Here is a 12,603-nt window from a genome sequence, read left to right as displayed (position 1 = left end):
CAGGGGCTGGGGTCTCCTGGGAGAACCTGGGCCACACAGGGCCTGTACGGCAGTGCTGGAACTGCAGACAAGATGGAGATGCTTCTCTTCTCCTCCTGCCTTTCCGTCCCCACCGGTGCCTCCCATCGGAGACCTCCCTGAGAAGGGGGCTTGCAGGCTGCAAGCTGCCCCTTCAACATACAGCAGAGCAGGGAAAGGATGAGGAACGGATCTGAGGGCAACCAGGCCCAGGGCTGGCACATCCAGGTGCTGGGCACCTAGCACTGGTCCATTATCACAGTGCCCGTAGCAAGGGCCATGGGTACAGATGGCCTGGCTCTGTGATTCTGAGTACTGCTTGGTGATTAGACTATCTACAGAGGGAAAGGAGTTTGGGGCTTAAATAGTTGAGGACTTTAGATCTAAATGTGAAAATTACCCAATGCCTATAGAGCAGGAAACTGAAATGGGAGTAGATAAATGTTTGGAAAAAAATATATATTTTTTTTGGCTGCACCGCGTGGCATGCGGGATCTTACTTCCCCGACCAGGGATCGAACCGTGCCCCCTGCATTGGATGGGTGGAGTCTTTTTATTTTTTTAATATTTATTTATTTATTTGGCTGAACTGGGTCTTAGTTGCTGCTGCGGCATCTTCGTTGCGGCAGGCAGGATCTTTTTTAGTTGCGGCATAAGGAATCTGTAGTTGCAGCATGTGGGATCTTTTAGCTCAGGCATGCGAGATCTTTAGTTGTGGCATGCGGGGGTCTTTAGTTGTGGCACGCGGGATCTAGTTCCCTGACAAGGGATCGAACCTGGGCCCCTTGCATTGGGAGCGTGGAGTCTTAACCACTGGACCACCAGGGAAGTCCCAGAAAAAATTTTTTAAATGAGAGACTTGGTTTAAGTAAGTAATATTCTAACAGACCTCAAAACTTTGTTTTGTTTTACAAGAAAGAAATATTTCAGTTATTAAAGCTGATAGATTATTTTGATGAATGATAGTCATTACACTTATAAATCTAAATACAGAAAACAAGAAAGAAGCAGAAGATATTGAGAATGAGGAAATAATGAAGATATATATCATATATAATATAATATATATATAAATATATGAGAAAAAATAAAGAATTTAAAATAAAATATCAAGTACAAGAGACAAATTATTAATTTTTAAATAAATTATATATAGATGCATGTTTGATGAGAAAAGTAAAAACCATAACGGATTTTAAGTTCCTTCCATATGGCTGATTGATGTTCACAAAGCTTCGTGGGTTGCAGGTGAACATAAGTTGATAAAATTAAACCAATTCTTTAATAGGACATTTCAATGAACATTTGTATGACTTAGTTGGTAACAGAAATATTAAATAAATAGAAATATCAAACAGGACTATAAGGGCTAAGAAATTATTTAGTGAAATTCCTTAGTTCAGTGGAAGATTCAGCACCAAAAACTAAAGCATTGATGCTACGTGACATTTACTTAAGACAAAAGTCACCTACCAAATATCAGCCGAATGTGGAATGTTGTTGAGAGCCTGATGTGATTCTCTAAGTCAAATTATGGTTCAGGCAATTATGGTTTCATCTAGCAGGTGATAGCTAGTCAGCCAAAAAAATAAAAAAATAAAAAACCATGGCAAAAACTTTAAAAGATCAATACGTGATTTGGAAACTGCTAGAATGGTTTATTGATTTATTTTCTCAATCATTTATATCCCTTGATAAGTCATGGTAGTAGCTCTGTAATTTAGTTTATTTCAATATGAAATAGACTATATTTTTGCTGATTTGATTTACATGATCCTTCCTGCTGTTCACTATTTTCAGATCACAGCTGCACGGGGAGCTCATTTCACGGAGGAGAGGCTGCAGCTGAGTTTCAGTTGATAAGTTGGGAGGGGGCTTCAGCCCATAAACATGAGCAGGGACACGTGAAAGAACTGATACAGGGGCTCATTGGACAGTCACGTGTGGACAGGGAACGCTTACTCGTCATTCATGCGACAAATATTTATAGGACACCTGTGTGCCAGGCACTGTCTTAACTGCTAGGAATAAAGCAGGGAGCTAAAAAGATAAAGACCCTGCCTTTCATGGATCTTACATCATTGAGGACAACGTTCACGTACAGAGGGATTTTTTTTTTAAGGAATATGGAAAAGAATATATATGTGTATAACTGAGTCACTTTGCTGTACAGCAGAAATTAACACAACATCGTACATCAACTCTACTTCAATAAAAGTTTTTTAAAATTGAACAATTTTGTGTTTAAAAGTTATACAGGGACTTCCCTGGTGGTCCAGGGAAGGTTAAGACTCCGTGCTTCCACTTCAGGGGTAGTAAGAAGTGGTTTGATCCCTGGTTGGGGAACTAAGATCCCACATCCTGCGCAGTGTGGCCAGAATAAAATAAAATTAAAAAACTTATACAAATCCCTACCACCACGGGACACACCAGTCCTGACCAGGTTGACACAATTGGAGAAAGTATTTTACGGGTTGATGTTTGCTGCACTTGACCGTGAGACGCAGGCTAGGGTTATTCTGTGTGCCATGAACAAGGATGCATCCCATAGGGGGCCAACAGGTGCCTGAGGAAGCCAAAAATCAGGTTTGTGTCACCCTTTCTGCTCCTTATGTGTTCCACATACAGAAAGTGCAGCGAAAGTTAATTTTACATGTTACGACATGAAAAAAGGTAGGTGTAGTTCACTTTAATTTTTCAAATGAATGTGTGTGATGGGGCATCAGAGAAGGAAGCATGCATATGTCAAAACTTTAAAAAGGATTGAGATGCACAAAACCAAGGGGTGCTTCACAGTGGAGTTTCTCATCATGGAAAACAGGAATAACAGTCTCTGCTTTCCTTCCACTGCCCTCAAAAGGCAGGACATAAATAAAGGGAATGGTGCTTATCACGGAAGTGCCCCATCCTATACCACCTCTTTCCCAGAGAAATGTTTATAATTTGAGGTATTTGCTATAATACGTAAAAGAGCTGTTTTAAAATATGCAAGGAAAGACAAAAAAAAAAACAAACAACCTATGTTTGCTTGACTTATCATATTTGACAGTTATGTTAAAAAGCATCTGAAAACTCTAAGGTAACTTTACCAGTTGTCAAGTAGCTTGGGGCTGTCAGGCTGGAGGCTTACAGCCCTATTCAGAACAGTGCTGTGTTATAGATCCCGCAAGCTAGGTCTGATTTAAATTGCTCTTTCCTACTGTGGGCCCCAGTGCCCTTGTCAGATCCCTCCATTTGACTTTGGAAAATGCCGTTAATACTTCTTGGAAAACAGACAATCCGGACATGGTGCCCCCATCTGGCGCCCATTCTGTGAGTCACGTGGGAGCTGATGGGATTTCGGTAGGAGGTAACAGTTGGTGTTAGGATCACACAGGGGAGAAAACAGTCCTGAGCTGAACAGGGTGTAACACTGGCTTTTAAGTTCTGGGAAGGCCAGGACTACGCTTTAATCCTTTCTGAATGCCCCGCTCCTAACAATGCCTTCCCCACAGAGTATTTGTTGAATTGAGATACTAATAAGCAAAGCATCATTAAACACAACAATCAGCCGTTATAGGCATTCTGTCTTTTGAGAAACACATGTGGACCGGTCTGAACCAGAAAATGAATGTTACACCCTAGTTCTACTTCCTAGATCTGGTACTGTTGTTACTGATACGTTATTGCTCATGGTGATTTCAATTAATTACATAATAACTGAGTTACTTTTCCTGGGAGACAAGAGGATAGGGAGGTGAGAGAGTTTGGAAAATTGGAAAGAGTTCCTTGGCACTTGGACTTGAATCGCAGGTCTATCATTTTCCGTGTGATCTTAAAAAAATCCCTGGTTTTCCTGAGCCTCAGTCTCCTTTTCTGTAGTAATGGAGACCACAATAGTATCTAAGTCAAGAGTGGCTGTGAGGATTGTGAAGAGGTCTGGCCACAGACCATAAAATCCAGTGCGGATATGAAAGGCTGTCTGTAATGATGGTTATAACTGTGTGTAGGCCCGGCCGGCAATTGATTCAGAGAAATAACCAACTGAACTTACAGGGGACAGCACACAGGATCCTGTCCACTGTACCATGGGTGTAACTGAGGCCAGGGGAGGGAAAGGTGTTTCACAGAATCTCACTTGCTTTACCTCTCGTGTCTTCTGGTCCCCATCTCTAGGACTCCATAAAGTCGTGATTTTCCTTTTTATCTGTTATGTTAGTGTTTTCTAAGCCTTATTTTTTCCCAGATTGCTTAGGTGTTTTTTCAATCAACTTTATTGAGGTATAATTTCCTCAGGTATAATTTATTATGCATCCAAAACCCATTTTGATGAGCTTTGACAAATTTATATATTCATACAACCACATTCAAGACACAGAATATTCCTTATTACCCCCCAAAGTTCCCTAGGCCTCACCCCCAGTCAATCCCCACTCCTGCCCCAGGTAACAACTGATCTGCTTTCTTTCACCATGAATTAAATAAGACTTTTGGCTAGCTTTATGTAAATGGAATTGTACACCTATTCTTTTGTATTTCACTTATTTTGCTCAGTATTTTCAAGATCCATCTGTGTTACTGTACGTATCAGTAGTTCATTCCTTTTTATGCTGAGTAGGAATATTTATGCTATTGTATAAATATACCACAATTTTTTTTATCCATTCACCTACTAAAGGACATTTTAGGTTTTTCCCCAGTTTTTGACTATTATGAATAAAGCTGCTGTAAACATTCATAGATGAGTCTGTGTGTGTACATCTGTTTCCATTTCTCTTGGATAAATACCTTAGAGTTGCTAGGTCCTATGGTAAGTATATGTTCAACCACATAAGAAATTCCCAAAATGTTTTCCAAAGTGACTGTACCATTTACAATTCCATCAGCAATACATGAGTTTGCTCCACATCACCAATACATGGTGTTACTAGTCGTTTTAATTTTAGTCATTCTCATGGGTGTGAAGTGGTGTACCTCTGTGGTTTTAGTTTTCACTTCCCTGCTTACTGATGATGTTGAGCATCTTTTCATGTGCTTATTGGCCCTTTGTATTTTTTTTTTCTGTGAAGGGTGTGTTCAAATTTTTTGCCCATTAAAAAAAGTAGGTTGTCTTTTTATTATTGAGTTGTAAGAAGCCTTTTTATTTTCTGAATACAAAGTTCTTTTTTTTTTTTTTAATTAATTAATTAATTTTTATTTTTGGCTGTTTTGGGTCTTTGTTGCTGTGCGTGGGCTTTCTCTAGTTGCGGTGAGCAAGGGCTACTCTTCGTTGTGGTGCGGGGGCTTCTCATTGTGGTTGCTTCTCTTGTTGCGGAGCACGGGCTCTGGGCACACGGGCTTCAGTAGTTGTGGCACGTGGGCTCAGTAGTTGTGGCTCGCGGGCTCTAGCGCACAGGCTCAGTAGTTGTGGCGCACGGGCTTAGTTGCTCCATGGCATGTGGGATCTTCCGGGACCAGGGCTCGAACCTGTGTTCCCTGCATTGGCAGGCGGATTCTTAACCACTGCACCACCGGGGAAGTCCTACAAAGTTCTTTATCAGTCATATGTATTGAGAATATTTTCTCCTGGTCCGGGGTTTACCGTTCCATTAGCAATATCTCTCAAAGAACAGAAGTTTTACGTTTTGATGAAGTCCAATTTATCAATTTTTTTTTGGTTTGGGCTTTTTGTGTTTTTTATCTAAAAAATCTTTGCTTACCCCAAGGTCATAAAGATTTCCACCTATGTTTTCTTTTAGAAATTTTATGATTTTAGTTTTTATAATAGGTCTGTGATTCATTTCGGGTTAATTTTTGTGTATGTTGTGGAGTGAAGCTAGGGTTCACTTTTCCTCTTTATGAATAATATGAGCATCCAGTTCAACAGTTTATTGAAAAGGCTATATTTTCCCCCACTGAATTATCTTGGCAAGTTGTTGAAAATCGATTAACCATATGTGCGGGGGTCTATTTCTGTCCCCTCTGTTCTGTCCATTGATCTCTAAGTCTATCCTTATGCCCGTACTCTACTGTCTGGATTCCTGTCCCTGCATAATGTCTTGAAGTCAGAAAGTGAGGTTCTCTAACTTCGTATTTCTTTCCAAGTTTATTTTGGCTCTTCCAGGTCCTTTGTATTTCCATGCAGATTTTAGAATCAACTTGTTGATTTCTACAGGAAAGCCTAGTGGGAATTTGACTGGAGTTGTGTTATATCTATGGATTGGGTAGGGAGACTGAGTCTTCCAACCCATTAAAATGGTATATATGTCTCCATGTATTTGGGGTCTCTTTGGTTTCTCTCAATAATGTTTTATATTTATATTTCTCAGGGAATAGGTCTTACCCCACATTTTTAAAATTTATACTTAATTATTCATGTTTTTGGAAGCTAATTTTAAAAACTTTCAACTTCTAATTGCTAGTATATGGAAATACAATTGATTTTTTAATATTGACTTTGTAACCTGAGACATTATTTATCTCACTTATTAGTTCTAATAGCTTTTTTTGTAGGTTCCTTAGGGTTTTCCATATATGTGATCATGCCGTTGGCAATAAAGACAGTTTCACTTTTTACTTTCCAATCTTTCTGCCTTTTATTTATGTTTTTTGCCTCATTGCATAGGCCAGGATACCCAGTTCACTGAGGAAAAGAGGCCATGGGAGTTAGCATCCTTGCTTAGTCCCCAAACTGGGGATGAAAGCATTCTGTTTTTGCCATGAAGTATGATGTTAGCTCTAGATTTTTCAAATATTTCTTTATCAGTTTGAAGAAGCGTTCTATTCTTAGTTTGCTAATAGTTTGTAACATCAATGGGAATAGAAGCTTTTCAAATGTTTCTTCTACGTCTGTGGAGATGATCTTTTTTTTCTTCAATTATCCTGTTATGGTGAACTACATTAATTGATTTTTGAATCTTAACCAACCTTGAATAGCTGGGATAAATCTTGCTTTCTGTATATTGCTAAACTGAATTTGCTAGTATTTTTTTTTCAATGAGAGATAATATTTTCTTTCTTTTTTATAATGTCTTTGTCTGGTTTTGGTATCAGTAATGAAGATTTTATGAAATGAATGGGAAACTGTGTCTTCCTTTATTTTCTGAGAGTTTGCAGAGAATTCATATTATTTTTCCCTCTAAATATTTGATAGAATTCACTGGTGAGACCAGCTGGGTCTAGAGTTTTCTTTATGGGAAGGCTTTTAATTAAGAATTCAATTTCCTTTCAATTAATTTACTTTCAGTATCATTGATTTTCTTCATTGTTTTTCTGTTTCTATTTAATTGATTTGGGGGCTGGTATTTTTTCTTTTCTTCCCTCTGCTTACTTCCAGCTTAATTTGCTCTTTCTTCTAAGTTATTAAGGTAAGTGATTAGAATATTTATTTTATATTTTTCTTTCCTTCTAATATAAGTATTTAAAGCAAATTTCCCTCTAATTATTGTATTAGCCAGAATATCATAAATTTTGATATATTATGTATCCATTTCAATTGGCTTAAAATATTTTCTAATTTCCATTATGATTTCTTTTTTGACTTGTGGGTTATTTAATAGTATGTTGCTTAATTTCTAATTATTCAGGGATTTTTTTCAAATAGACAAGTCTAGAGAAGGGAAAGACGTGCACAGTCTCACTTGGTTTACCTCCCGTACCTTCCGGCTCCTCTCTTGGACTTGGTGTGCTCAGGTCTTCTCTTGTCATCTGCTATCTCTAATGTTTTATAAGCGGGTTTTTTTTTTTGTTTTTTTTTTTTGTTTTTTTGTTTTTGTTTGTTTGTTTTTTTTTACTGAGATCCAGGTGTGATGTCTTCACACCAAGAACACTTTGAGGTCGGCCACGCCTGGAAGGGCCGAGTCTTGATTTGCAGGTGACTTGCCTTATTCACAGCCGATTGGAAGGAGCACCAGCAGAGGGCGCCAGTGAGTCAGGCCGTGAGAAGAGACTGTCCTGCACTTTGTAACCACCTGCTGTGGTTATAAATTTATATCTGGGTATGCTGCCAGGGATAATTAAGGTGGAGATGAACTGGTTGTTAGAAAGGAAGGTGGCCATTTAGAGAGGGGAGCAACCCAGAGAGGCAGAAAAAAATAAGCAAGCAAGACAGTAAAAATAAAATGAATTGAGACACATCAACTGAGGACAGTTAGTCATGCGGAAAGTTATACTATAAGGAACGGAGAACATTTCATGAATGCAGTCATATTGTTTCTGACTCATGGGAGGAAAGACAGATAGAGATGAACAGCAGGGGGTGGGGTTGAAGAGGCAAACTGAATTACTTGAGTTACTATCTGAGAAAGTGTTTCCCTCTTGAAGAGAAAGCCAGATTTTAGTTGCAAGCTGAGAAAGACTGCTAGAGCTTTGAAATGCAGCAAGGCCAACAAGGGGGAAATCTGGACCAGTCCAGGCGTTTTGATAGGAGCGAGCTGGTGATAGAAAGATGTAAGGGTTTCTCAGTTTTCAGTTGTAATAGGGAAAATAGCTTCATTAATTAGGAGCTGTAGCTTTTAAAAATGAGAATGAAAACACCACATTAAACAATAGATTTTAAAACATCACACTATTTTCAAGTTAATGGCCATTTTATTTTCTTTATAAAGGATTGTGTGCCACAACTGACATAAAACATGAATTTCAGTTGAGATGGCATGAATGAAACCAAAGTGCTGTATAAAACTTCACCTTCTAGTCACCTTGCTTTTCTAGAATTGGCACAGTGCTTGGCACATAGTAAATATTAAAAAGTATTTGTAGAATTTAATTAAATTGTGACAGGGTACTCCCGCTAGAGATCTCAGTTTTTGAGTGGTGGAAATAGCATTTGAACTTTGAATTTTCCAGCAAACATGGAAAGTGATGACAATCACAAATGCCAAGAAAACAAGCAAATATCAAGGTGTAAGTTATTGGCGCTGCTACAGTATCTGGAAGACAATCCACGTGTGAGTAGATTCCTCTGTTTTTCCAGCAGGGGGCACTTTAGGATTTCCTTAACTCAATAGGACCACATTATAAAGTCTGAAAAAAACCTTTTGTCTACAGGGGGAAGAACTTCTCAGATTTGTTTTCTCAGACCTCCTTCTCTGTGTAGTTGGAAGGGAGAACTCGGAGGTGGGAGGGCTCCAGGGAAGAGAGGGCGTTGGGAAGAGCCAGGATGAGGAGTTAGGAGACCGCGGTGCGGTCCCAGCTCTGCACCAACCGGACGGTGACCTTGGTCAGCCACTCCAGCTCCTGGACCTGCTGCTTTGTTTGCAACAGGAAAAAAAAATCGTACTCTGAGTGATAAAGCCACCCGACTCTGACAGCATACGGTGTGTCCCACCTGCAGCTTGGGGTCCATAAAAAGCCATGTTCCTTTGTTATTTTATGTGATTTAATTCCAGCCCCATTTCAGCCGGGTAAGTCGCTCTCCTCTCCCTTCTTCCCTGAGACTCATGCTCCTTAAGCTCTGCTTTGTCCCTTAAAGTGGGTGCTGTCACCTCCTCCCTGTGTCCCAGCCCCTAGGATGCTCGTCTCACCCGCTCGTCTGTGATCCCCTGAAGGAGCAAGGCGTTGGGCCTTAGAGGTGCTTTTGAATCTGTAAAGGAGTCAAGGTCGTTTTCTTCGGAAGCCTTCTGGCACGGATGCAGCTTGCCCGCCCCTCTGGCTCCCCTCCCCCAGGGGCAGGGAGGCTGACCCCCTCTCACCCACTTCCCTGAAAGGAGCCGCTCCTGCGGTTTTTCTCGGGGAGACTCACTGTCTCCTCTGCTAGAAATAGAAGTGGCTGGAAACTTTTAACAGAACCTTGCTTTCAGAGCGTCGCTTTTTACCTCCTGGGCACCGTGCTGTATCTTTATGATGGCTCATTCAGTCTTGTCTTTCCTAGAGGGAGGTACAGGGAGCCGAGCCCAGAGGCCACTGTGGGCGGGGATGGGGGATACAGGAGACGACATTTTGTGTGTGGATCGTGTCAAAGTGAGTTAAATCGTAGAACACCCAGCTGGTGTCTGCAGAGAACTGGAGGATCGTTCGGGGTGGGAAACTCACACATCTGGTGTCAGAAGTGTTCCGGGCGGAACTGTTTGTGTGAGTGAAAACCCAGTGGTGGCGGAAGGCAGACAGGCGACAGAAGACCTCTTGGGAATACCTGCTCAGGTAACTGCCAGAAGCCCAAAGTGACGCCTGCCGAGCTTGCTGGAATCCAGCACAGCTCCGAGAATCACGTTGCCTGACTCTTCCAGTGGTTCGTAAGCTTGGATGCCCTGGATCAGGCCCTCCCCTGCTTGGGATGCTGGAACAATTCCACTTCCCGCCCACCCCGCCTGGTGCAATGGGACAGCGCAGAGAGCCCTTGTGCTGCCCCCCAGCCCTGTGCCACCCCGAAGGGGCGACCGATCCCGGGGAGGCTCTCGGGGCAGTGGGTGGTGCCCAGGCCGGCCCCCCTGGGGAGGGGAGTTTTCTGGAAGGAGGCAGAGTCCCTTGGGACCCTGGATGTCCTCCAACAAGTGGTCCTTTCTCAGGCTCCAGTTGCCCCCATGTGGAGGAGGGGGCAGGAAGAAGAGCGATTGGACTGAGGGATTCCCTGTTTGACAGAATGGTTTAGGGAATAAATACACTCCAGTCCTGCAGAGCTGAACCACGCCTTACCGGATTGTCTCCCAGGGAATTTCCACCCACTCCTGGCACCTGTCCCTGCCAGTCAGGAAATGTCCCCGGCGGACTTATATCCTCACAGCGAGTGTGGGTGACTGCTGTCCAGAGCCCCCCAACGTTTGCAGTCTCTCTTCCTGAGTCAGTTTCCCTCGGAGACTGCCTAGCTGTCTCCACCGCTGTTTGCTTTGAGCCTGCGAACAGGGTATTTAAAAATAGCCTTATCTGAAAGCTTCAGTGTGCCTGAGCGGTTCCCATCAGATAGGCCCACGGTTGTCCTTGGCCTGTGTGTCCTGGCAGGCCCACACTACTGTCCTCCTCCAGTGCTCCTTCTCCAGCCATCACAACTGCAGACTCGGGGCTCTGACAGAGAGCATTCGGAAGGGGGAGATGCTCTGCTCTTGCCAAGAAGCCAAAGAGAATGCTGTCGACAGAGCGTAAAAACCCCTTTCTAAGTAAGACGGGTGAGATCTGCAGGGGGCGGGGCGGTCTCAGTCTTGACTGATGTCACCAGTGCATGAGGTACACACTTACTGGGGCCACCAGGCAGCTAATGTAGCATCAGGCTGGGTCTCTGAAGGAAGAAGCTGCACCATCCCTGAAATGTCACTTCTGCTGTCCCCATACTCTGATCATCACCTTCTGTTCAGCTTTTCTCCACCAGCCGTGTCACTCAGCGAGTCCCAGATGGCACCGAGACCGCCAACCATGGACCCCACCACTCTAGCACTGCTGTCACCCCCGCCCCCGTGTCCCCATGTCCCCTCTTCCCTCCTCACTGGGTTTGGATTCCTTGGTTCAACACTACGGTTGCTCCTTTGCAAAACACTTTTAACTTTCGCTTCCTTGTCCTCCCATGTATCTGCCTGCCACATCCCCTGGCCACTGTCTGCCTGCTCTGTGTGTGCACTGCGGCATCTAACCATTGCTGGAGGGAAAAAAAACAAACAAACACGCAACCACATTCACTGGATTTGCATCACACTGAACGTCCACAAGCCTCAAATGGGCAGCTGGCACTGCTGGGTGACTTGACTATCCTTCCTAATAAATGAACATGCCCATTCGCTGAGATAATTATTTCAAAACTTCTTTCTTCCCAAACACTATCCTTCCTAATAAATGAACATGCCCATTCGCTGAGATAATTATTTCAAAACTTCTTTCTTCCCAAACCTCTAACATTCCACCACCTCCAAGTCACTCTCCTATTTCACAGAGAAAATAGGAAGGATCCAATGGGACCCTCCTCCTCTTCCCACCAGAGATTCCCTAACCCACTCATCTTCAGCCTTCCTTCTCCCTACAGTGGAAGGGGTGTCTTTACTCCCCTCCCAGCCCCCTCTCTCCTTAAGAACTTCACTGCTACAATTACTTTCTTCTCTCTCATGCACCATCAGTTTCTCCCTTCCTAACAGGTTATTGCCATTTGCATGTCTTAGATGCTGGCACCTTTATTATACATTTGTATTATGATTTGATACATTGTTAATATACAGTGCCACTCTATTATGTATTTATTTTGTCATACACTGTTTCGAGGAAGCCAAAAATTGTTTCCCTGACTTTATGACTTTGTCCAGCTCCTATTTCTCTGCTCTCTTTATAGCAAACTGACTTGAAAGAGTCAATTTCTTCACTTTCCATTTTCTCCTCAACCCACACAACTGGACTTCTGTCCCTACCCCGGGACTGAAAGGGCTATTACCGTTGGAATAAAAGACAGATGATCTCCATCTTGCTTGAAAACACTGTTTATCTCTCTGTCCACCTCTTCCTCGATTTTTCAGCAGCATTTGATATTGACGACTTTCTCCTTGAAACATTTTCTTCTTTAAGGCTCCCGGATGCCCCCTTCATCTGGTTTTCCTTGTACTTTACCAGCTAGTCTTTCTAAGTCTCCTGTGACTGTTCTTATTTCTCTCTCACACCCCTAGGTGCTGGAGTCCCCACGATGCTGTACTTAGCCCCCTCTTCTATGCCTATGCTTTC

This window comes from Balaenoptera ricei, chromosome 6 (genome assembly GCF_028023285.1).
Source record: "Balaenoptera ricei isolate mBalRic1 chromosome 6, mBalRic1.hap2, whole genome shotgun sequence".
In the NCBI taxonomy this organism is placed as follows: domain Eukaryota; kingdom Metazoa; phylum Chordata; class Mammalia; order Artiodactyla; family Balaenopteridae; genus Balaenoptera; species Balaenoptera ricei.
The sequence above is the reverse complement of the archived record's forward strand: the minus strand, read 5'-3'. Positions refer to the sequence as shown.